Raw genomic sequence first — 25,232 nt, forward strand, 5'->3', positions numbered from 1 at the left:
ATGGAAATGGGGAATGGGTCACTCAGTCTTACGCTACCGATCTCACCACCAGACAGTTCTACCTGCTGCCGTCTCATCAGGGCTTTTATCTCCTTGTTGAGGACTCTCTGTTGGCTGGAACTAGCATTCACTGCCACCTGTTGTAGAATTACAATTACCTCTGAAAGACAATTTTCAATCACGTTAGTACCCACAGTTATTTTAGGGTGACTTTCACGACGGTCAATGTCCACAATAATTACTCTCTGTGCCGGTAGTTCAACTTTACCAATTTTAATGGTCATCTCCTTGAACCCCATCTGCGGCACAGGTAAGCCATTACTGGCGATGATGCTCAAGTTGCTGTCTGAATACCGTGTGATATCAGCATCAGTCCAATACTGCTTAAAAAGTACATAAGGAATAGTGGTTACTTGCGACCCAGTATCCAGCAAGGCGCTCATGGAGATACTGTCCAGCACCACGGGTAAAACCGGGCGCCCCCCAACGTACTTATCACGCCAATTATAAGGGCCTGGTGATCTTATGCCTGGGGGTTGGCCTTCTGCCCCAGGTTGGACCCGTTTAAATTACAGTACCTGGAAATGTGTCCGGGCTGGTTGCATCGACGGCAAATGGGCTGTCCATCCTCTGCGTAGCGGTCTGTGGGCCTCCCTCGGAACGACGGGATCCTCCTCTGTCGACGCCACGGGACATCCTCCGGACTTGAAGCCAACTCGATGGGTCTTGACGGGTCCACTTGCAACGCCTGGACGGTCCTGGTCAGCGCCGCGACGCTCCTGGTCAGCTCCTGGACTTGGTGGTGCAGGTCTTTCGACGGGGCTTGGCTCAGGGCCTGTGCATCAGCCCCTACGGAGTCCATAGAGGAGGGCGCCGCCTCCTGGTGGTAGGTGAGAGCAGGGCGCCGGGGGTTTATAGCGCCACTTGTTGCAGATTCACGGAGCACCCTTACGGCCCTGTCCTTAAATTGGGCAAAGGTCAGATCAGGGTTCTGAAAGAACATGAGGCGCAGTTGGGCCCTGTGGGCGCTGGACAGCAGACCTTCTATGAATTGTTCTGTTAGTAGTTTATCCGTTTCTTGCACACTGCCAGGGTCAGTTTGTTGGATAGCCCTCAAGGCTTCCTGCAGATTTAGGGCATAGTCTCTGATGCTGTCCTGTGCCCGCTGCTTACATCCATAGAACCTCATTTTAATTTCAGCGGAGGTACGTGTGTCAAAGGTACCCCGCAGCCGGGCCAGAATACCCTTCACGGTCCTTTTCTCCTCAGTGGGCCATGATTTTACCTCCCTTTGGGCTGCGCCAGTTAACTGCCCTGTCAATATGCTGACCTTCTGTTCCTCTGTCAGGGGGTAAACCTGGAACAAACTGTACAGCCTTTCCTTAAAGTCAGTTAGGGCATGGGGCTCCCCTGAGTACTTGGGCAGCCAGGCCGCTCCAGGGATGTAGGGCAGGGAAAAGAGCATCACCGCTGCTGCAGCCGCGTTGGTGGTAGTGGGCGCCTCTTTGTCCGACATCTTCCTCCCCCCTAGTTAAGCGTGGCCTACCTCCGACGATCCTCTTCTGTAGGCCGCGGCTCCGCTGCTGCTGCTCTGGACGAGGACCTTGCGTCGCTTCCTGATGACGTCAGCGTCGCTCTCTCTCCCTTCCAGGACCTTGCGCAGCGTCGGTGCGTGGGGCGGAGCTTCGGGTCTCGCGCGGTTTGGACGTCCACGCCCCTCTTCTTCCCGCGCGGCGTCCTGAAGATGGCGTCCGATGGCGGGAAAACGGCTGAAGATGGCGGGAACCGACGGAAGATGGCGGGAGACGGCTGGAAATGGCGGGAAACGGCTCCGAATGGCGGGAAACCTCTTTTCAGGTAAGTGCAAAGTCTTTTCTAGGCACGCAATACCCGTTTGTGGCGGGTTGGTTGCAATCCTGCCGACTACGCCAAATTTGACTCGCCCCCTGGGCCGTGGGGCACGCGGAACCAGGCAATAGGGAGACGCTGGGAGTAGTAGTGGGGGCCCGGTCCCGCGGCTCAGGGTGGTAAGACCAATGGTAGTCTGCTATGTGCTGTTGATAATGTCTGACTACGCCGCCCGTGGATTGCGGTTATTAGTAACCGCCACTGTGAGGCAGTCCGCTGGGGCTGATGATGTATGCAGCTGGGATGGTGTGACTCCCCACGGGAAGAGTGCGGCCCCAGGGCAGTGTAGTGAATGGTGGGAGTGATGGTGGTGAGAGTCCCAGTACCGGTAGTGCTGGAGGAGCAAAAGAGCACACAGACAACAGGTTGCAGTCCAGGGTCTTTACTAGAACAGGTAAACTGACCCACAAACAGTCCCGGCTAGGAGGGGACCTGGATGTCTGAGAGCAATTGGGAGATTGGCCCTGGTCAGGGTGAGGGTGTAGGCCTACCGTGCTTTCTGCGCTCCTTCTGGCTATCTCCTCCTTATAGGGTAACAGCCCACGTTTCCGAGCTCTCCGTGTACTCTCGCCTGTATGGCCTGCAACGTGGGTTCCTTTCTGTTCCGGGCCTGGTACGGCTTTCCTGGTCCCTTCTGTTGTGGCAGGGCCTTCAGGCTTCTTAGGCCAAGGAATATACAGTCCCCTGCGGACTGGTTATCTGCTGGAGAATGTGGAATCCTCCCAGCCTCAGACACCAAAGTCTGGTAAATTAAGTCCTTTATCTGCCAAGACAGGCTCACTTCGCCTCTTGTCTCTGGCTTGTGGCTCTCCTCCTGCCACACTTCCTCTTAGGTGCAATACAACTTTCTGTCCCTGCTCTGCTCCGGGACACGTACCAGTGCTGAGACAGGTCATCCAGTTCTCTCTAACCCTGCCCCCAGTACCAGCTTTTATAGGGGCAGCCAGCTCCCCCTACTGGCCTGAGACAGGAGGCATTGCATGCTAATGTTCCCCTGACCAGAGAACCTCCCCCTTGCTCTCAGACACAGCTTTATTACATTTTGTGGCATCCAGGCCAGGGTGACACAACAACGATGCCATATATCCTTTATAAACAATACTGGACTGATTCAGACATTACCCGCCGTCCAGATGAACATCTTAGTGTCTATGCCAGCAATGGTCAGCCCTTGCCTCAGGTGGGGTATAAAGAGGTGACCATAAAAGTTGGCAAAGTAGAATTGCCATCACAAGGAATCATTATTATTGATATTGATCACCGAGAAAGTCACCCTATGATAACCTTGGGCACCAATGTGATAGAAAATTGTCTTGGAGAAATTATTCTTTTGTTGCAACAGGTCGCAGAGACTGCCAGGTAGAGCTGTCTGGAGGGGAAATTGGCAGTGTCAGGATGAGTGATCCATTCTCCATTGCAATGCCCCCTAGGAGTGAAATGTTGATATGGTGTCGAGCAGCAATTGGTCTCAGGAGTCAAGATTATCAGGCCCTGGTAGAGCCTGTGTACTCTGACAGTAGGCCTACTATCTTGACGGCCAGGGGGGTAGTCGATGTCCACAAGAGGAGAGTACCGATACGCATCCTGAATTGTGGGGAGAAAGAGGTCCATTTACCCCGGTATGCTACCCTTTGCACCAAAAGCATGGAGTATACCGGGTGGTCCAAGAATATGAGCGAGTCTTCAGCAAACACCCACTAGACTTTGGGCAGGTAAAAGGGGTTCAACATCATATCCCCCCACGGGAGATCATCCGCCAATTAAAGAGAGGTACCAGCCTGTACCCCCAGCTCACTATCAATGTGCCAAAGGGATGTTACGGGAGATGAAGTAGGCTGGGGTGATAAGGGATAGTTGTAGCCCCTGGGCAGCTCCATTAGTTCTCGTTAGAAAGAAGGATGGTACAATGAGGATGTGTGTTGACTAAAGGCAGATTAACCGCATTACACATAACGATGTCTACCCATTACCCAGAATTGAGGAGTCACTAGCTGCATTAAGATCTGCTAATTATTTCTCCACTTTGGCTCTCACCAGTGGGTACTGGCAGGTTCCTGTGGCAGAGGCGGACAAAGAAAAGACCGCGTTTACAACACCAATGGGCCTCAGCGAGTTCAACTTCATGCCATTCGGGCTCTGCAACGCCCCAGGAACCTTCCAGCAGTTAATGGAGTGCTGCCTAGGACACAAGAACTTTGAATCTGTCCTGCTGTACCTGGACGACGTAATTGTCTACTCGAAAACATATGAAGACCACCTGGAGCACCTGGCCGAGGAGTTTGAAGCCCTATCTGGTTTTGGCCTGAAGGTAAAGCCGTTCAAATGCCACCTGTTGAAGCCCAAGGTGCAGTACCTAGGTCATGTGGTAAGCGCCGAAGGTGTAGCGCCAGACCCTGAAAAAGTCACCATAATCAAGGACTGGCCAAGACCCTCCACTATCAAGGAAGTGCGGCAGTTCCTCCGGCTGGTAGGGTACTACAGGAGATTAATCAAGGGTTTCACCAAGATAGCAGCACCCATGCAGGACCTCCTGGTAGGCCAGTCCAAGAAGGCCAAGAACCCGAAACCTCCGTTCAAATGGGGTAAACCAGAAGACGAATCTTTCACCCGACTGAAGATGGCTCTGACCGGAGACGAAGTCATGGCCTACCCCGACTATGGCCAACCCTTTATACTTCATACAGATGCCAGCAATGTGGGATTGGGAGCGGTGCTGTCCCAGGTACAGCAAAGCAGAGAGAGAGTGATTGCCTACGCCAGCAGGAAGCTCCGGCCCACGGAAAGGAACCTCGACAACTACAGTTGGAGTTTCTCACCATAGTCTGGGCTGTAACAGAGCGCTTCAAGCACTATCTCGCCTCCTCCAAATTTACAGTCTTCACAGATAACAACCCGCGGACGCACCTGGAGACTGCGAAGCTTTGTGCCCTAGAGCAACGATGGATGGCCCAACTGTCTAACTACGAGTTTACCATCAAGTATCGGGCGACGCATAAAAATGCAAATGCTGATGCACTGTCCAGGATGCCCAACTTGCCAGATGGGGGAGAAGACCCGGAAGAGCTGGAGGAGATAGAGATACCTGCTTTCCATCGTCATGGGGTGACCCAGTGCTCCCACTGTGTGAGGGACAAGCACTCCGCCAACAGAGAGGCCACGTTCAACCCATTGCCCCACCATGGATGGGCAGTCCGCCTAGTCAAGGAGTTCCTGACGCAAGCTGACTCGCACCCTGATCCAGATGCTCCACAGGAGACCCAACAGTTGTGGAAGGAGAAGGGCAAACTGTTCATCTACGAGGGGAAGCTGTGTCGAAGAAGTATCAACTCCCGGACACACGAACTGGTCTGGTAGGTGGTAGTCCCGAGGCGGGATGCGCCAATGGTCTTAGAAGCGTACCACGATGGAGCAGGACACTTCAGGTGGAAGAAGTTGGAAGTCCTGCTACGTGAGCAATTCTACTGGGTTGGCATGAGGAAAGCAATCGAGAGATGGTGTCGAGAATGTGGTCCATGCAACCTGAGAAGGAAAGACCGTGATAGCCAGAGGGCTCCCCTGCAGCCCATAATCACCAAGCAAGCACTTGAACTGGTAGCCTTGGACCACGTGAAGCTAGCCCCAAGCCGGTTGGGCTATGTCTACGCTCTCACCATCGTAGACCACTACTCCCGGTTCTTGGTAGTAGTGCCAGTGAAAGACCAGAGGGCTCAGACGGCAGCCAAAGTGTTCCAACAGCTCTTCCAACCCCTGAACGGGTGCTTACCGACCAAGGTCCAGCCTTTGAAGCAGAGGTGTTCCAGGAATTCTGCAACTTGTACGGCTGCAAGAAAATAAGGACGACGCCGTATCATCCCCAGACCAACGGGTTGTGTGAGAAGATGAACCAGGTGGTAATAGACCGGTTGAAGACGTTGCCCCTTGAAGAACGTAGCCTGTGGCCAGAGAAGTTACCAGATTTGGTGGACCTATATAACCACATCCCGGTGAACTCCACCAACTATACACCCGCTTACCTGATGAGAGCAAGACCTGGTAAGCTACCCATCGACCTAGACATGGGAGTCTTAACACCAGAGACGACATCACCAGATGCAGATTGGGATACAGAGTGGCAGTAACAATACCGCAAGGTGCAAGAGTGTGTTGAGAAAAGTTTGTCCCAGGGGAGACAGAAGCAAGAGAGAACCTGCCTTTCCCTTATCACCTGGAGAACAGGTACTTAAGAGGAAGAGACGAGTCCACAAGTTAAATGACCAGTGGGAGGTTGAGCCATACACCGTCCTACCCTCAAATTACGACAACACCAAAGTGTGCCTCATCAGCAAAGATGGAGGGGAAACTTCAGCGGCAGTCTCAAGAGATCACTTGAAGATATGTCCTGAACAGTTGAAACACACAGAAGAAGATCCAGGCAGCCCTCGACCCACAGAAAAAGTGGAGGAAACGGTCCAGACAGTCCTTGGAGCATTTCCCCGGTCTTGGACACAGGTGAACAAAGCGATTGTGGTACCGGTCCTGACCTTTCTCCAAGAGGCCTCACCAGAAGCTGCAGAGGCTCCAGAACATCTGGAAGACCAGTCGGCCCCAGAGACAGATGCTTCATCAGCAGCAGATCAGGAGAATCTACCCTCTGGTTCCAGTGAGCCTGGGTGAGGGTGAGTCAAAGAATTTGTAGGAGATTACCCAGCCTACCGGTGTTACCTCAGACTACCTGTAGTGTAGTTCACACTGAACCCGCCACACCAGGGGTAGACACTAGGGACCAGGGTAGGGCAGTGACAACTAACGTACTACGTAGATCGAACAGGAGTACAAAAGGTCAGCTCCCTGCTCGGTGGAGAAATTAAAGTATAAGGTATAAGAGAACTAAAGTGTATGTTGTTTATAGTTGTACCCGTTAAATAGTCTTGGAAAAGTATATTTGTTGAAATTATGGACAATTGGACCACAGGACTAGGTGTAGTCAGGACAATATTGAATATAGTTACTAATTGGCCTTGAAAATAAACCGCAGGCGTGGCTAAAGACCAGGCCTACCGAAAGAGTGCCCTGAAGCCACGCCCAGGGACGATGCAAAGTGGGTTGATGCGGTTCCCACCAGCCAAATTACAGTTACCAGGATTGTGGCGTAAAGACTAAGCGCCGCAGTGACGGCTTTCAATTTTTGTTGGGTTTTTGTAACTTTTGACTTTTGTAAACTGTTTGTAATGTGAATTGTTAATTTTAAAAGGTATCCTCAGTTCGGGAGTACTGAAGTTAACAAGGGGGGAAAGTGGCACCCCAGTGGTCCGGTTGCCACAGTGGCATTGCCTCCCTCACAAGAGGTGATGCCATGCCTGGAAGCAAGGAGGGGTCCCCTAATCAGATTTTACTAAGCATGCAACACTTTCCTGGCTCCAGACCAGCAAGGGGAGTTCCTCCCCTTGGCAACTGGGATCTGGAGGCGGGGTTAGTTAGTCTTAGTGTGAGGAGTTGAAGTCAGGACGTCGAAGAGAGAGGAGTTGGGGACTGGAGCTGCGCGGCAGCTCACCCCAGAAGAAGCCAACACAGAAGAACCGGACACCGGAGTCCGAGGCTGTGGGGCACTGAAGGCCCAGCCGCAGAAACCGGAGGGTAGGAGACTGCAGGTCTCCTGGCCCCATCAGACACCCAGAGGCTCAGCAGCACAGAGGGCCCAGCACCGCCACGTGGTAGCGACGCACCAGCAAGGCCCGAGTTGCCTGCCATACGGGTGAGCACAGAAACGTTGCACTCAGGGTAATTTATGGCGGTAGTTTGAACATTCACACAGATTGGGAATCGATGACCTCACACTGTCAGCCAGACCCAGACCTGCGTGAAGGTGCTCACTGCTATAATAAACCCCCTTGATCCTTAGCAGAGCAGCCATAGATAAAGCATACCTCCCAACTTTTGAAGAAGAGAAAGAGGGACAGATCATGCGGCAAATTTTGGCCACGCCTCAATCAATACTTTAAGATGCAATTACACTGCAGCTGATAATTGGAAATGGAAGACTGGCCTTTCTAAAGAGGCTGTCAAAATCTCGATGCACGAGCAAAATTTCTGTTTGTGGGGTGAAATGATTTTTATGCTTGCTTAAAAATCATCATTCTCTGCAGCACATCATCTTGTCTAAACATGTGCTGCAGAAAACAATGCAATTCTTCTTATGAGCACAGGACGATCATGTTACCGATCATTCTGCGCACATGAAAGTGCAATCACAGCCTGTCTAAACAGAATAATAAACAACTGTCGGTCGACTTCATATAGCAGATCGATGGTTTAAAGATGGAAATTCAATTAACCAGTGAAAATGCAGCCTTACATCTAGGTACCTTATAGGTGACATCTTCTCTAATTGGATTTCTTCTCATTCTTTAGTTTTCATCTGGTCCTGATGACAGGATGACTTTTCTATCCACAGCTAGTCTCAGCAGACTTCCATCTTCTCCGCTGTTCTGCAGCACATCCCCACACTGTGCCTTTAAAAATAACAGTATCATTATAATGCTCCTGAATAAATATAACCACCCATGCTGTGCTCTAAATAAGCCCTATGCTGTGCCCCTATATACACTCTATGCTGTGCCTCTGAATAAATAATTGCCCCTCACTGTGCTCCCTGCACAAATAATGATCCCCACTGTGAAGAATGGCACCAGAGAGACCCCGCAGAATCCCACCGCTGCCACCACTTGTGATGGATCCACATCCCGCCAGTCGCCTGACATCACGATTACGTCAGACGGATCACGTGATACGAATCTGCCCTTTGCACCGTGACGTTCCGCACTCCCTCGAGGATGCGCAAGGTCAGATTAGTACAGTTTTACACAGACACTCCCTGTCCAAACGGGCACAGGAAGGCACCAGGGAGTAAGAAGAGGTGGCCCACTGAGTCACTGACGTGGCACCACACTCACCCACAACCCTGACAGGCTGAGAGGCTCCTTCACTAGCTCCAGTGAAGCAGAGCCTGGTCGGCCTGGGAGAGCTGCCACCAGTTTCTATTAGATATAATGGAATTATATCGGGCTAGAAACCAGCCCGGTAGCGTGTTCGCTGTACCGAACAACGGACGTGAGAGTTTGTGGATCAAGATAAAAGAGCAGCCCAAGATTAAATTATATATTTAATCGCCTTAGGGGCAAACTAGACAATACACTATATACATAAGGGTTATACATACATAATGGTTAAAGTTGCAAACACAATAGTAGGGGTACAAAAAATATAAAGCCGTTATTTAGAGTCAGATACCAATCAGATGGACGACATGGCTTTCGGGGGAAGGGCTGCCACATGGGAGGCTTGTGGGGCCCTCTCTCTTTGTTGCAGGACTTCTCCCAAACAATGTGACGTCACGACCTCCCAAGGAAAAAGACATTGGGCTCTAGCTGCAGGGGCTCTTAACCTCTCTGGGTTAGCCTAAGTTGAGCCTAAGTCTCCACCCCTGGTCTCTCGCAGCTTAAAACTCCCAAAAACTAAAATGGGCTGTACCTCCTTAATGGACGGTCCTAGGGAGCCAGTACTGGTGTCATCGGATGCAGCCGGGCCCCTGCTACGCGTGGATACCAAGCACCAGGCCATCGCAAGGCTGCGACGTGTATCTCCCTTTCTCTATGCGCTGGACTGTGATGAAAGTCAAGGTGACATTCCCCTTTCTCTTGGATTTCCAAAAATCTACTTGGTGTATCACTGGGATGTATGATAATCCCATAACTCTGTGTTAAATTATAATATCTGTCACAAAGGACCGCATGGCTTGGAGGCCACAGGGGGTCATCCTGTGCAGCTCACAGCAAATGTGAGGTATGTCACTCCCTGCCTCTCGGCCTCCTCCCTTGCAGGAGTGTCGAATTACACTGCGCATTGAAGATCTCTATAATCCCCGCCAAACAGGGCACAATGATTGACATGGGATTACCTTGAATATTATTCACACCCACATTGTCCCTCTTATGTTACACAGTGTCCACACTGTCCTCTCCTATAAATGATTCCCACCATACCATCCCCCCTTTTATACTATGACCACTACCATACTGTATGCCTTGGTAAACTACAACCACCACTGTCCTCACTTATGAGTTATACCCACCACACCTTCACCCTTAATGAACTATGCCCTGCACATTGTCTCCTTCATGCTGACCCCCCACTATGATTTCACTCCATATTGAGCCCCCTTTTTAAACTGCCCATTCTCCCCAGCCAGACTTCCCCTCAGGCTGCCACATCTCCACACCGAGAGCTACTAAACCCTAGCTAAGTTTACCGTCTCCTGGCTGCCGCTCCCGTGTCGTCCAGCCCTCTGCGGCGCTCTCTGACAACGTTCATCGCGTGATGAGATGACATCGTAACACTGCACGTCGGGCAGGGAGCTCATCCAGGAAGTGCCGGAACTCGCATATTCATTTGTATTTGAGTCTTTGTAGATGCGAATACAAGTGAATGCCAAGAACTTTCTAGACTGGTGCCTAGTGGAAAATACTGCCCTGGAATCCAGGAGAACAGCTGTGCCATGACAGGATGCGGGACTGAGCCCTCAAATCGGGACAGTCCCACCGAATATGGGATGGTTGGCAGCTATGCCGGAGGTGACTATAGCAGTTATTATTTTACAAGGGGCGAACATATGATTTGAGAAGTGGTTGTTTGAGTAGTGGAAAAGTCTGCGGAAACATTGTATGTAAGCCTGTAGATGCAGTAGATAACATACACTGATCATTATTTATTATGCTTTGCTTATACAGCGCCATTATACTCCACAGAGCTTTACAGACATCTTATTACCCAACTTTCTTCAGGTCTTTAATGTAATTAAATCTGGTCACTTGCTTATTGTGCACTTTTGTCAGTGATCACTGCACTTCTATCCTTGTATTCATAGATCAATAAACTAATATGAAAAGAGACAGCAGTCCCTCCAAATTCTGCAAGACGGGAGAATTGTGAGAGGGAAGGCTGACAGTTTTACAAGCTTCTCTTACTTATAGTCCCTTGCAGGGGGTCGCGGCTGCAGCTGGGTGGGTCAGTCACCTCACTGCCAGGTTCTAGGGTCAGGAAGAGCTCAGGGCTCAGTGAGGAATGTGTCCATGTAATGGGCTGCACACTAACAAATCATCCTCTGAGGTTGCGTGCCCACTATGCGTTTTTCAAGCGTTTTTGCCTCGGAGTTTCCGCAGCGAAAACGCTTAAAAAACGCTTGGTAATATGTGCCCCATGGTCCCCAATGATAATCCGCATGTGCTGTGCACATGCTGCGGAAATTTCCGCTGCGGATTATCATTGCGGAAAAATACGCAGCATATCCATTAATTTTGCGGACACGCAGCGTAATTGCCGCCATTGACTTGCATTGCAATGCTTCATATCCGCATCACTACATGTGCACACGTGGATATGAAGCGATTCAATGTGCGGATGGTACCCGGGTTTGGAGAAGAGGAGACTCTCATCCAGACCTGGGTACCATAGCAACTGTAAAAAAAAAAGAATTTAAAATAAAAAATAAAGATTATACTTACCTTCCGATGTCCCCCGGCCTCCTCAGCGATGCGTGCGGTGTGTTGGGCGGCTCGCAGTGGTGTGAGGACCTAACATAACGTCACTTAGTCATGTGACAAGTCACGCGACCGCTGACGTCGGCGGTCGCGTGACCTGTCACATGACTCAATGACGTCATGGCAGGTCCTTCACACCGCCGCGAGACACCGGGGAGACCGGACGGAGCGGAGAAGGAGACCGGGGGCCATCGTAAGGTAAGTATAATCTTTATTTTTTATTTTTCACCATTCTTATTCTTTTTTTTAACTATTACTTGGTCACACTATATAAATCCATGCCGGTTGATAAAGCGGCTTCCTCTCTGCCTGCGCCTGGCCACTGTGCTGCAGAGCAGATAGATCAGTAACCTGGCACTAGTTTGAGCATTAGTTAGATTGGTTAGCTAATGCTGCTGCAGCAGAGGGATAACACTTTTCTTTTCTAATTGTGCCCCTGTCCCCTTAGTACATACTGAGCACAGCTATGTCACTCTCACAGGCTGCCTGAGGCTGCGCCGGCTGGGACACAGCACACAGGATGATCCGCTCCTCACGCTCTTCGGTGGGCAGTGTAGCAGCGTGGCGGCATGGGACATCGTCGGCGTGATGACGTACCTGTATCGTCCCGCCAGTATCCACTGCGACACAGGATAGTAGACGAGATGGAGGCTGGGGAGGATGAGGAGCCTGCATTAGGTGAGCATAAGAATTTTTATTTTTGGAGGTGGCGGATCATCATATTATATGGGCGTCTGTAAGGTGGACCATTATACTATATTGGGTGCTATTAGGGAGACCATCGTACTACAGGGTGGGCCATTTATATGGATACACCTAAATAAAATGGGAATGGTTGGTGATATCAACTTCCTGTTTGTGGCACATTAGTATATGGGAGGGGGAAAACTTTTCCAGATGGGTGGTGACCATGGTGGCCATTTTGAAGTCGGCCATTTTGGATCCAAATTAATTTTTTTCAATGGGAAGAGGGTCATGTGACACATCAACCTTGTGGAGAATTTCATAAGATAAGCAATGGTGTGCTTGGTTTTTTTATTCTTTCATGAGTTTTTTACAAGTTTCTCTTTGTTTACAGCCATTGACATGTCACAGAGGTTAACACGTGAGGAGCGGATCGAAATTGTGTTGATGTTTGGTGAACGCAGTACCCGGGTCATTGCAGCAGATTTCAATGCAAGACACCTTACGAGACCACCCATCTCCCATGCTACAGTTAGCAAACCGCTTGCCAAATTTCGTGAAACAAGTTCAGTGTTGGATTTGCCAAAATGTGGATGCAAGAAAACTGTCACTAAGCTGCTGCCATCATACCATATGGGGGCCATCATAATATATGGGGCTGTATAGGGGGCCATCATACTATTTTGGGGGCTGTTGGAGGGACCATCAAACTATATTGTGGCTGTGGGGGATCCATAATACTGTGTGGGGTGGTTGTGGTAGATATTATACTGTGTGGAGTAGCAGTGGGGGGTGTGAGGGGGCTATCATACTGTATTGGGGCTATGAAGGCCATCATGCTATGTGGAAGTATATAGGGTCCATGATATTGTGTGGGGAGTTGTGGTGACCATACTGTATGGGGTGGTTATGGGGGACATCATACTGTATCGGAGCTATCATAGTGTAAGGGGGGGTGGCTTTGGTGGACATCAAACTTGATATAGGGGCCTGTGGAGGACATCATACTGTGTCGGTGAGGGGTATGTGGTGCACCTCACACTGTATATGGGGCTGTGGTGACCATCTTACTGTGTGGGGAACTGAGGGGCATCATATTTTTTGAGGTTTTTATGGGGCAATCATACTGTGTGGGGTCATTATACACTATGATACCCCTTTCATTACACCCATGAGTGTGAGACCACTTTGGGGCTTCAGCAGGGGCAAAATAACTGTGTAAGTGCTGCAATACTTCTCTATTTCTTAAAAAGTTGGGAGATATGCCCTTCTTTTCCTATGGTGTGATAGAACTTTTGCAATGGGGCGCCTGTTATTTCTATGTACAGTACAGACCAAAAGTTTGGACACACCTTCTCATTTAAAGATTTTTCTGTATTTTCTTGACTTAAAAAATTGTACATTCACACTGAAGGCATCAAAACTATGAATTAACACATGTGGAATTATAGAGTTAACAAAAAAGTGTGAAACAACTTAATATGTCTTATATTCTAGGTTCTTCAAAGTAGCCACCTTTCGCTTTGATGACTGCGTTGCACACTCTCATGTGTCCAGCCTGCCCCCCTCCCCCATGTGTCCAGCCTGCACCCCATTCCTGTGTCAAGCCTGGCCCCCCATATACCCACACAGGCCCCCATACATCCATCCAGGGCCCCCCACCCCATATACCCATCCCATACATTAAAAAAAAAAATCAAATCTTCACCTCTCCCGTTCCCTGCGGGTCCAGTGTACTCAGCGCGTCTTCTGACTCCGCAGTATTCCGAGCAGAGGGCGTACACGCACCCTAAGTGCCTGAGCAGGACACTTACTCCCTCACTTACGTCAGCCCCTGGGCATAGGAATGTGCGGTCGGACATCCTGCCTCTAGCTGCGACCTGGGCACGCCCCCTGGGCTGTCCATGTCACAGCTGTAGGAGGAGATAGCGGCCATTTTGTGGCCCACAGCATTGGTGCAGGCTTTATTTTCCCCTGTCATCACACGCACTTCCTGTGTGTATGACTATCATGTGCGATATTCCCCAGACAGGTGCATCTAATCCTATCATCATGCGCGATACTCCCCAGACTGGTGTATCTAGTCCCATCATCATGCGCGATACTCCCCATCGGCCTCAACAGAGTTGAATGCACTCCCCATCGGCCTCCACAGAGTTGAAAGCACTCCCTATTGGCCTCCACAGAGAAGAATGCACTCCCATCGGCCTCCACAGAGTAGAATGCACTCCTATCAGCCTCCACAGAGTAGAATGCACTCCCCATAGGCCTCCATATAGTAGAATTGTGACATGCTGAAGTAGTGCTGTTGCTTCAAAAGCATCCAGCAACTATAACAAATAACACAAGCACAGGAGACAGAAAGTGTTGTGCTTCAGAAGCATCCAGCAACTAGAAGAGTTAACACAGTCACAGGAGACAGGGAATGTTTTAGCAGAGCCCCAGGGGGATTGTGGGGAACTTGTTATTGTAGTCTGGCTGAAGTCGAAGAGAAAGGTAGTGTGTTATCTGTATCTGACAGAGGGCAACTGGACAGGATTCAGATCAGGAGAGAAACTAAACACAGGTCAGATAAACTCCATGAACTAACAGTGGTGAGTATTATCGGGCAGGAAGATAAGGTCTGGAAGGAATTGTGTCACAGGGATCATCTTCCTCATCAAACCCTCCCCCCCTCCATCTCCATGCAGGATAAAGAATGCTGTGTACTAATGTGTCCTTGTGAAGGAAAAGCCTGTGGTTGTGCATGAATAGAAGTGTGCTGCTAAGAGATCTAATCTATGCTGAATTATGCTACTGAAGAGACTGTAATATTGTGCCTTGTGAAGAAACTACTGTATTGTTACTAGCCGGTTGCTCAAGAAATTCAGACGGTACTGTAATGAAGATAGTTGCTGTAATATCCCTGAATTGCACTGGCCGTTCTTCAGATTAAATTCCACTGTTGAACTGTTGAAAAAAGACTTTTGGCAGATGTGTCTGGACTGCAATTGAATCCATCGTGGGCCTGAGAGACGCTGCCACCTATGGTCGCCCTGAGTAACGGTTCCATCAGGATTCCAAAGAATTCATGAAACTCGTCTCGCCCTATCTGAACCTAGCGGCGTGCGTGTAACAGAGTGCACACACCAGGGGGGCGTGGCCTGACCATGAAGCAGAGCAGTCGCACTTAGAGAGAGCTCGTGCTTTCCAGAGCCCTTACAGCAAAGCATTAGCCAGCACAAGCAGATCCCAGCCTCTACATGAGAAGAAAATCCGGTCTCCGCTCCCAGGCACCATGGGAGCTCATCTCTGGACCCACTGACCCTGGCATCACTCGGTATTTATCAGTCTCAGGCAGTGCAGGAAAACAGATCACACTTGCAGATATGGCTGCTGCTGTGGGAGGACCCAGTGTGCAGAGCCTGAGGGGAGCAAGCTTACCTGCTGCTGAAGCCAGATTATCACGTGGAGGCCGCACTCCGGGGAGACAGACACAGGGAAGGGGGGAGGCAGTTCAAGTGGGATCCGGTGTTAGTGACAGTGGTAATGCAGGCATGCAGAGAGTGGAGAGCTCCGGGTCCCACCCCTCCCCCTCAAAGTCAGCTTCACCATCTACTCAGTTAACCCATTCCTCTACCCCAACTGAATCTCTGAGGAGTGCAGGAGCTACAAGCAGCACAGTTCTGGGACCCCTTGCATGTGACTCTGACACTGGCGTGACTGAGAATAGCAGTATGATTACCCAGGATGGCCCTGGGACCCTTATTAGCTTTGCAAACCTCGGGGATCCCTTGCTCCTGACTATGAACGCTGGGGAATTACGGGCCCATTTAAATGCTATCCCCACTAAGACCGATATGGAGGGTTATATCCAGCGATTGGAGGCCGTATGCAAGAGGGAAATTGGCTCCCTCACAGATGATGTTTCTAATATAAACTCTGCCGTCACTGCACTTGAAGCTAAAGTGGATGAACTATCTACCCAGCTCCACACCCAGCAGCATATTTTGGATCAGCACTCCCAGAATTTTGATCTAGTTCTGGATATGCTAGAAGACTCCGAAAACAGAAATCGGAGAAACAACATTAGACTCTGAGGTCTCCCAGAGTCGGTGGCTCCACGGGACCTGAATTCAGCCCTACAGCACCTTTTCAACTCATTGCTGAGTAGATCCACGGAGGAACATCTCGAGCTGGACAGAGGTCACCGATCCCTGTGCCCCAAACACCCTGACCCATCTAGACCTAGAGACGTCATTTGCAGAATCCACTTCTTCCAAATTAAAGAAGACATTATGCGTAAAGCTAGAGAGAACGATGCCATAGACTTTAATGGCACAAATATTCAACTTCTAGCGGACCTCTCCCCTATAACTCTGGCTAAAAGAAGGGCTCTCCGATCTCTTTTGGAGGCTCTGCGTGCGAAGAACATTACTTACAAATGGGGATACCCCTTTCAGCTTCATGCTTGTGGGGGCACTGGCACAGTGACCCTGAGATCGCCATTGGATTTTCTGGATTTTTCATCGTCTCTGGGGTTGCCACCAGTCACCCTGGGAGAGTAGCCCCATTTATCCTCTTTTGGGTTCAGAGGAGCAAGGAGAGGTGGAAGAGTGACAATGGGAACTGAGAGGAAGAGGAGAAGATACCCACGGACTGACTCCACTGGTCCCTCTGGTGACTCCTGAGCCTTAAGAGTCTGTCCTATCGTAGTCACTCGCGCTCTCCACTGTCTTTTTCCTCATATCGGAGTTTATTAATTTTAATATTAGTAGATTTCTTATGGGGGGCTTTGCTGTCCTTGGGTGGAACCTCACTATGCATTGCATTAGCTTATTATGTCTAGAAAATAGCTCACAGGGATTTCCACCACCTTTTAGTTGCCTCTGGTTTTATGTAGTGTTAAAGGGAATTTGGATAAGTCAGGGGCACTGGATTTGTTTAGTTGCATAAATTAATTAACAATTTATAATTAATTTGCTGTGGGGGCCTGGCTGATTGCTAGTGTTTTAGGGTACAGACACCTCCCAAATTAGGGTGTGTCTTTGACACTGCTTACAGAGATTTCTCTGTTTAATCTTAGTCCATAGGGGTAGCTACCTGTGGTCTAATAAGACGGAATTTCTTTCTCCGTTGGAACCTTTCATTCACATTCTGCCCTTTCTAATCTTCCTACTGATTTTTCTTCCATTTCTTCTTTCTTAAGGGCTTACTCTTCTACACCCAATACCTCTTTCCCTCATACCACCACTCGGTCCCATCACTGATTCTTGTATTAATACACGATGTCCACTTTTAAACTTTGTTCTCTGAACATTAGAGGGTTTAATACCCCAGAAAAACGCTCACAGGTACTTTACCATATGCATAAGAAACGGGTTCATATATTACTTCTTCAGGAGACACACTTTAGGTCAGATCGGATACCATCACTCAACCATAAATATTATTCACATTGGTTCCATAGCAGCAACCCAGACCCAAAATCTAAAGGGGTCAGTATTGCCCTACACAAGTCACTACAGGCTCAAGTACTTGCCTCTAAACCTGATATGCAAGGAAGGTATTTGTTCCTAAAGATTAAAATTATCAGAGATGTATTTACCATCGCTAACTTTTATCTCCCTAACCAGGATCAGATTAGAACTTGTAAAGCATACTTACGCGACCTTGCAGCATTCGCCGAGGGTGCGGTAATAGTCGGAGGAGACCTCAATTTCACACTGGATCGGGTCCTGGACTCATCTATGGGTAGGTCGGCCGTCCCCCCTTCCCAGTTGGAGAGCCTGAGAGCTAAACTAACGGAATCTAGATTGGTCGATGTTTGGAGACTGACCCACCCCTCCACACGTGACTATACTTTTTACTCCACGGTACATGATTCATATAGCAGAATAGATTATTTTTTAATTAGTCACACACTGCTCTCGTTTCACCCGTTGACATAAATTGACCCAATGATTTGGTCGGACCATGCCCCGGTTTTACTATCCTTGACATTACCAGAACTCTCATTGAGCGAGTGGACTTGGTCCTTGCACCTGGGGCTTCTTAAAGATCCGACTTGCCAAGAGGCAGTCAGGACAGCCATATCAGATTTCTCCAATAATCATAAAGATGACCCCACAGCTTTGCCATTTCAGTGGAAGGCCCTAAAGGGAGTCATACGGGGAGTACTCATCCAACAAGGGGCACGATTGAAGAAGGATAGGGCTTCTGCCATTACTAATCTGCTGACGCATATTCAGGCTTTAGAGTTGGATCACAAAAGATCACAAAATCCACAGGTCATGATTGATCTGTTGAAAGCTAGAACTGACTTGAGCTCATTGCTAGATACAGCAACAGCAAGACAGAGAGACCGCTTCCATAGATATCTATATGAATACTCAGACAAGCCTGATAGAGCTTTAGCACGATTTTTACATCCTCGAATTCCTACTACATATATACCCATCATTAAATCTAAATCAGGTAAATCTCTTCATTCCCCTCTGGAGATTGCAGACTCATTTAGGGATTATTACAACTCCCTTTACAACCTTAGGGGACCTTTGGCAGACATGGCCGTGTCCTACTTCCAGGAAAGAGTGGATGATTATGTAAATTGCACTCCGATTCCCCTTCTGCCATCTGAGGAAGTGGTGGCCCTTGAGACCCCGTTCTCAGAACAGGAGGTACTGGATACGGTCAAGTCTTTGGCAAATGGCAAAAGCCCCGGCCCGGATGGATTCCCGGCTAATTTTTATAAATTATTTGTACCAAATTTAATATCATTTATGACGAAGCTCTTCAATTCCATCTCTGAGAATTGCCATTTTGCCCCTCAAACCTTAGCTGCCACGATTGTCGTTATTCCCAAACCAGGAAAGGACCCCTTGGTATGCGCAAATTATCGGCCTATCTCCCTAATTAACGTAGATGTAAAAGTATATGCCAAAGCAATTGCAAACAGACTAAGCTCACTACTTCCTAGCTCTATTCATGGAGATCAGGCTGGTTTTGTACACCGCAGAGAGGCTAGAGATAATACTATAAAAACATTGCTCCTTACCTCCCATATGCGTAAACATAAGATCCCAGCATGTCTATTATCTATTGACGCAGAAAAGGCATTTGATCACTTGGGGTGGAGCTTTCTGAGGTCTGCCTTGACACAACTTGGGTTGGGTCCGGACATGCTGGGTAGGATTATGGCACTATATCGGGGTCCCACAGCCCGACTTAAAGTTAATGGTATTTTCTCATCCCCTTTTCATACAGCTAATGGCACAAGACAGGGGTGCCCTCTTTCTCCCTTACTCTACATCATTGCAATGGAGCATCTGGCGGTAGCACTGAGGAACGCATCAGATATCAAAGGCGTCAATGTTGGTCAGAATCATTTCAAATTGTCCATCTATGCAGATGACCTTTTGATTTACATCACTAATCCGACCATTGCCTTCCCAGTGCTGATGAGAGAGTTCCAACGGTTTGGAGAAGTATCTAATTTTAAAGTTAACTATTCCAAGACAGAGGCCCTAAATATATCTCTCCCTGACGATTTAGTTCGGAGACTTCAAACTTCCTTCCCATTTAAATGGGAGGATAAAGCAGTAAAGTACCTGGGAGTTTGGATCACCAGAGATGGGGTAGACCTGTTTTCATTGAACTATGTCCCACTTTTACACAAAACGTTTTTGGATCTTAAAAAATACAGTAGACCTCAGCTTTCATGGTTCGGCCGTATAAACATTATTAAAATGGATATTCTCCCTCGTTTCTTTTATCTTTTTCAAACTGCCCCAATAGCAATACCTGATTATTTCTTTAATCGTTTACAATCTGCTATCAATAGTTTTGTTTGGGGGCGCTCGTAGACCCCGAATTAGGCTCTCGGTTTGACTAGATCCAAGACACAGGGGGGCACAGGTCTCCCTAATTTCAAACGATACTATCAAGCTATTCTCTTGTCTAGATTGGTTGATTGGAGATACCATGACTTGCACAAACAGTGGGTGATGATAGAAAAACTCCTCTCCCCTGGCTCTCTATATTGGGCACCATGGTGTGGTGCCAATTCTAGGCCCCCAATCTCAGACTTTCCACCACTTACACAGATAGTGCTGAGATTTTGGGATAGAAATCGGGGGAAACTGAAACTCAGTAATACACCGTGCAAACTGAGCCCCCTCTTCGACAACATTGATTTCCCCCCAGCGGTGGATAGGACTACGTTTTTATGTTGGAGGTCTGATGACCGGGTGAGATTGGGACAGGTGGTGGACAGGCTCTCTGGGCTCTCCGATGTGGGGGGAGTTAGGGGACATATGCCGTATCAGGCCACGGTCTTGGCTTGAATTCACCCAGTTGAAGGACTTCCTCTCAGGTATTTCTTTTAACAGATCGACCCGATTTGAGTCCTTGATGCTGTCTACTGAGGGCCCTACCCACACAGTCTCGTTGCTTTATAATTTGATCCTGGAAACAGTATCTATTGACACCCCTAGCTTTATTACAGCATGGGAGAGAGACTTGCAGACTACCCTCTCTGAAGCTGATTGCTTGAAGATCTTTACCCTTACACACAAGATCTCTGTCTCTTGCAGATCACAAGAGAAAAATTATAAAATTTTAACACGTTGGTATAGGTGTCCTGTGCTTCTCCATAAATTCAATCCTGCAATCCCGAATACATGCTCGAGATGCGACAATGAGGAAGGGTCTATGCTTCATATATGGTGGTCTTGTAGGCTTCTGCGTCCATTTTGGGGTGCGGTTTTTAATGCCTTTCACTTGATGACGGGTGTCCACTGTGAACAATCCCCTCAAATTGCCCTCATTTCATTGATTCCTGGGTCTATAACAACCATAAAGAAAGGAATTCTGAGGTTCTGCTTAGTGGCGGCCAGAACAATTATCCCCCGATACTGGAGAGAGGTGAGCGTTCCATCTGCGGCTGAGTGGGTGTCCGAAATGGATAGATTGGGCCGCATGGAGTCGATGATGGCTCAAGATAGCGACTCTGTGACCGTTCAGGGCCAAACATGGTTCCTTTGGGAGACATTCAAGGTGAGCTTAGAGTTTTGGGACTGGTTAAGTGAGTCCTCATAACCTCCATATAAGGTAATTGGGACCGAGGATGGTTTAGTTCCTCCTTCCCTTTCCCCACTTCCAATCTTTTTGTCTCTATTTCCTTTCCTTTCTCTTTACCTGACTTTATGTCTTCTTCACTGTCCTTTTCCTACACCATTTAAGAATGCTTAGTTTAAAATTTACTAAGTGGTGTTTGGGCAAGATGAGTCCAATCTGAGATACAGTTAGGTCCATATGTATTTGGACAGAGACAACATTTTTCTAATTTTGGTTCTAGACATTACCACAATGAATTTTAAACAAAACAATTCAGATGCAGTAGAAGTTCAGACTTTCAGCTTTCATTTGAGGGTATCCACATTAAAATTGGATGAAGGGTTTAGGAGTTTCAGCTCCTTAATATGTGCCACCCTGTTTTTAAAGGGACCAAAAGTAATTGGACAATTGACTCCAAGGCTATTTCATGAACAGGTGTGGGCAATCCCTTCGTTATGTCATTCTCAATTAAGCAGATAAAAGGCCTGGAGTTGATTTGAGGTGTGGTGCTTGCATTTGGAAGGTTTTGCTGTGAAGTAAACATGCGGTCAAAGGAGCTCTCCATGCAGGTGAAACAAGCCATCCTTAAGCTGCAAAAACAGAAAAAAAACATCCGAGACATTGCTACAATATTAGGAGTGGTAAAATCTATAGTTTGATACATCCTGAGAAAGAAAGAAAGCACTGGTGAACTCATCAATGTAAAAAGACCTGGGCGCCCACGGAAGACAACAGTGGTGGATGATTGCAGAATAATCTCCATGGTGAAGAGAAACCCCTTCACAACAGCCAACCAAGTGAACACCACTCTCCAGGAGGTAGGCGTATCAATGTCCAAATCTACCCTAAAGACAAGACTGCATGAAAGTAACTACAGAGGGTTCACTGCACGGTGCAAGCCACTCATAAGCATCAAGAAGAAAAAGCCTAGACTGGACTTTGCTAAAAAACATCTAAATAAGCCAGCACAGTTCTGGAAGAACATTCTTTGGACAGGTGAAACCAAGATCAACCTCTACCAGAATGATGGAAAGAGAAAAGTATGGCGAAGGCGTGGTACAGCTCTTGATTCAAAGCATACCACATCATCTGTAAAACACGGCGGAGGCAGTGTGATGGCTTGGGCATGCATGGCTGCCAGTGGCACTGGGTCACTAGTGTTTATTGATGATGTGACACAGGACAGAAGCAGCCGAATGAATTCTAATGTCTTCAGACCCATACTGTGTGCTCAGATCCAGCCAAATGCAGCCAAACTGATTGGTCGTCAGTTCATACTACAGATGGACAATGACCCAAAACATAAAGCCAAAGCAACCCAGGAGTTTATTAAAGCAAAGAAGTGGAATATTCTTGAATGGCCAAGTCAGTCACCTGATCTCAACCCAATTGAGCATGCATTTCACTTGTTAAAGACTAAACTTCAGACAGAAAGGCCCACAAACAAACAGCAACTGAAGACCACTGCAGTGAAGGCCTGGCAGAGCATCAAAAAGGAGGAAACACAGCGTCTGGTGATGTCCATGAGTTCAAGATTTCAGGCAGTCATTGCCAACAAAGGGTTTTCAACCAAGTACTAGAAATGAACATTTTATTTACAATTATTTAATCTGTCCAATTACTTTTGGTCCCTTTAAAAACAGGGTGGCACATGTTAAGGAGCTGAAACTCCTAAACCCTTCATCCAATTTTAATGTGGATACCCTCAAATGAAAGCTGAAAGTCTGAACTTCAACTGCATCTGAATTGTTTTGTTTAAAATTCATTTTAGTAATGTCTAGAACCAAAATTAGAAAAATGTTGTCTCTGTCCAAATATATATGGACCTAACAGTATTTTGGATTACAAGTTTGATTGTTTCTTCATAAAGTTGCATTATACCTGAATGTTAATTCATACGTATTCATATGTATACTATTTTTCTTGATTATTTTTCCTGATTATTGTATCTTATCTTTGACAAAATGTTAATAAATATATTTACAGAGAAAAAAAAGAATGCACTCCCCATAGGCCTCCACAGAGTAGGATGCACTCCCCATCGGCCTCCATACAGTATAATGAACTCCTCCTTGTTCTCCCGCTGCTCCGGTCTCTGTAGTGAGCACCCGCACATCTCAGCACAGTGGGCTCAATGTAGTGACGTCATTGCCCCCGCTGTCAGTGTCTGCATCAGTGACATCAGACTCAGAGGGGGATTAATAGGAGCGTCATGCTCCCTCACTCAACATAGCTTTCAACTGTATCGGCAACCAATCGATACAGTTGAATTTGCGAGGACTGGCAGGGGACCTGGAGCTGGGGCCCTCCCCTCACCCGGCTCACGGGCTCCACATCGGCCTCATGTGATACACTATATTGAGACCTGTATGTATTCCCAGCATGTTACTCTAAGTGTATCTAATCACACACGTGATTCATTCTGCGTTTCCAACCCCAGCTTATGATACAGCTAGCAGCACTATCTAACAGAATCAGCACTGCCGGCCATCCTCTGTGACACTGTACTTGTCATTATAACTGGCAGTCACCAACAAAATGGCTCCTCACTGTGATCCTACACTTCATTCTTTCTTATCTTTTTACAAACACCCAGAAGGGGAGCAGATTGGTGACATCAGACACATGTGAACAGATCCAGCCCACATTTACTGCAGTCGTAATGTGAGCAAGTTGTCAGCAGAAGAAGGAGCCGGCTGCAGCCGACAGCGCCACTCACAGGCAAAAAATACTAGCAAAGGTAATTACAAAAAGACTTCTAGTCACAGGGTAAATACATTGGGGCAATTGTAAAAGGTAGTGGACAACTTCTTTAAATGCTGATTTCACTTATGTAACTAGTTATTTAAAACACAATAGTACTCTTGTGTGTGAGAGTGTTACAAGCCAATTTGTTCAATTGTAGAGTGCAGCATTAAGTACAAAAATAAACGAAATTCCACAGTTCCTTAAATTTAAGGTCAGTTCATATTCACAATCAGGGCCGGGCTGGGTCAAAAAAGCAGCCCTGCCACACAAACCCCACCAGACCATATACTATAAGGATATGTGCACACTGTTGGTATTGGCAGCGCTTTGAACGCAGTATACTTTATGCTGTGCCCAAAGTGCAGCACGCAGGTAAATCCGCTTGTGTTCATTGAACCATGCGTATTCACCGCATCCTATACATTGCACTGATATAATTCCTCTTGCGGAGACTAGCGTCTCCGCAAGAGAGATTAACATGCTGCGGTCTGGAAAGATGTGCCACATATCCGTGTCCGCAGGTGCACGGAGATGCATAGTGATCATGGGATTTCTACAAATCCCATCCACTATGCTCTAACATCTGGCAGCTGCGGATTGCACGCAGCGCAAGTGCGCGGCATGCAATCCCCAGCAATTACTGATCGTGTGCATGTACCCTAACACTCATTACCCCCTATCAGTGAATTTTGCTTTACTTGGCCGTGCCCCTCACTCTCCTAATAGGACTTATTTGAAGAGCCACATGTGAATGGCGCCACAATTCATATGATCGTCCACAGATCCATTTACATGGTGCTCTACAGAGCTCTGATTCTCTTTATCATGGGGGTCCCAACCATCAGATCTCCAGCGATTCGACTGCTATCCAGAGCAGAGGGAATTACTTGGGATAATCAATATAAGCAGGTTTTCCAATTTTTATTTTTATTTGGCCATAGTAATATTGAAAATACTAAACCAATATTGACGCGTCTCCGACAACAGGACAGGAGAAGTGGTACTGTGCAGTGTATATATACAGGACAGGAGAAGTGGTACTGTGCAGTGTATATATACAGGACAGGAGAAGTGGTACTGTGCAGTGTATATATACAGGACAGGAGAAGTGGTACTGTGCAGTGTATATATACAGGACAGGAGAAGTGGTACTCTGCAGTGTATATATACAGAACAGGAGAAGTGGTACCGTGCAGTGTATATATACAGGACAGGAGAAGTGGT

General features: G+C 47.8%; 1 protein-coding gene across 1 annotated transcript in view; it reads right to left on the reverse strand.

The window, feature by feature from the left end:
* The window catches only part of LOC141166626 (excitatory amino acid transporter 5-like), a 926,734-nt gene that overhangs the window by 864,262 nt on the left and 37,240 nt on the right, over positions 1-25,232 (reverse strand). The gene's annotated exons all lie outside the window — the stretch shown is intronic.

Source organism: Phyllobates terribilis, unplaced genomic scaffold (assembly GCF_046119375.1).
Source record: "Phyllobates terribilis strain yellow unplaced genomic scaffold, ASM4611937v1 Scaffold_1__5_contigs__length_1240528914, whole genome shotgun sequence".
In the NCBI taxonomy this organism is placed as follows: Eukaryota; Metazoa; Chordata; class Amphibia; order Anura; family Dendrobatidae; genus Phyllobates; species Phyllobates terribilis.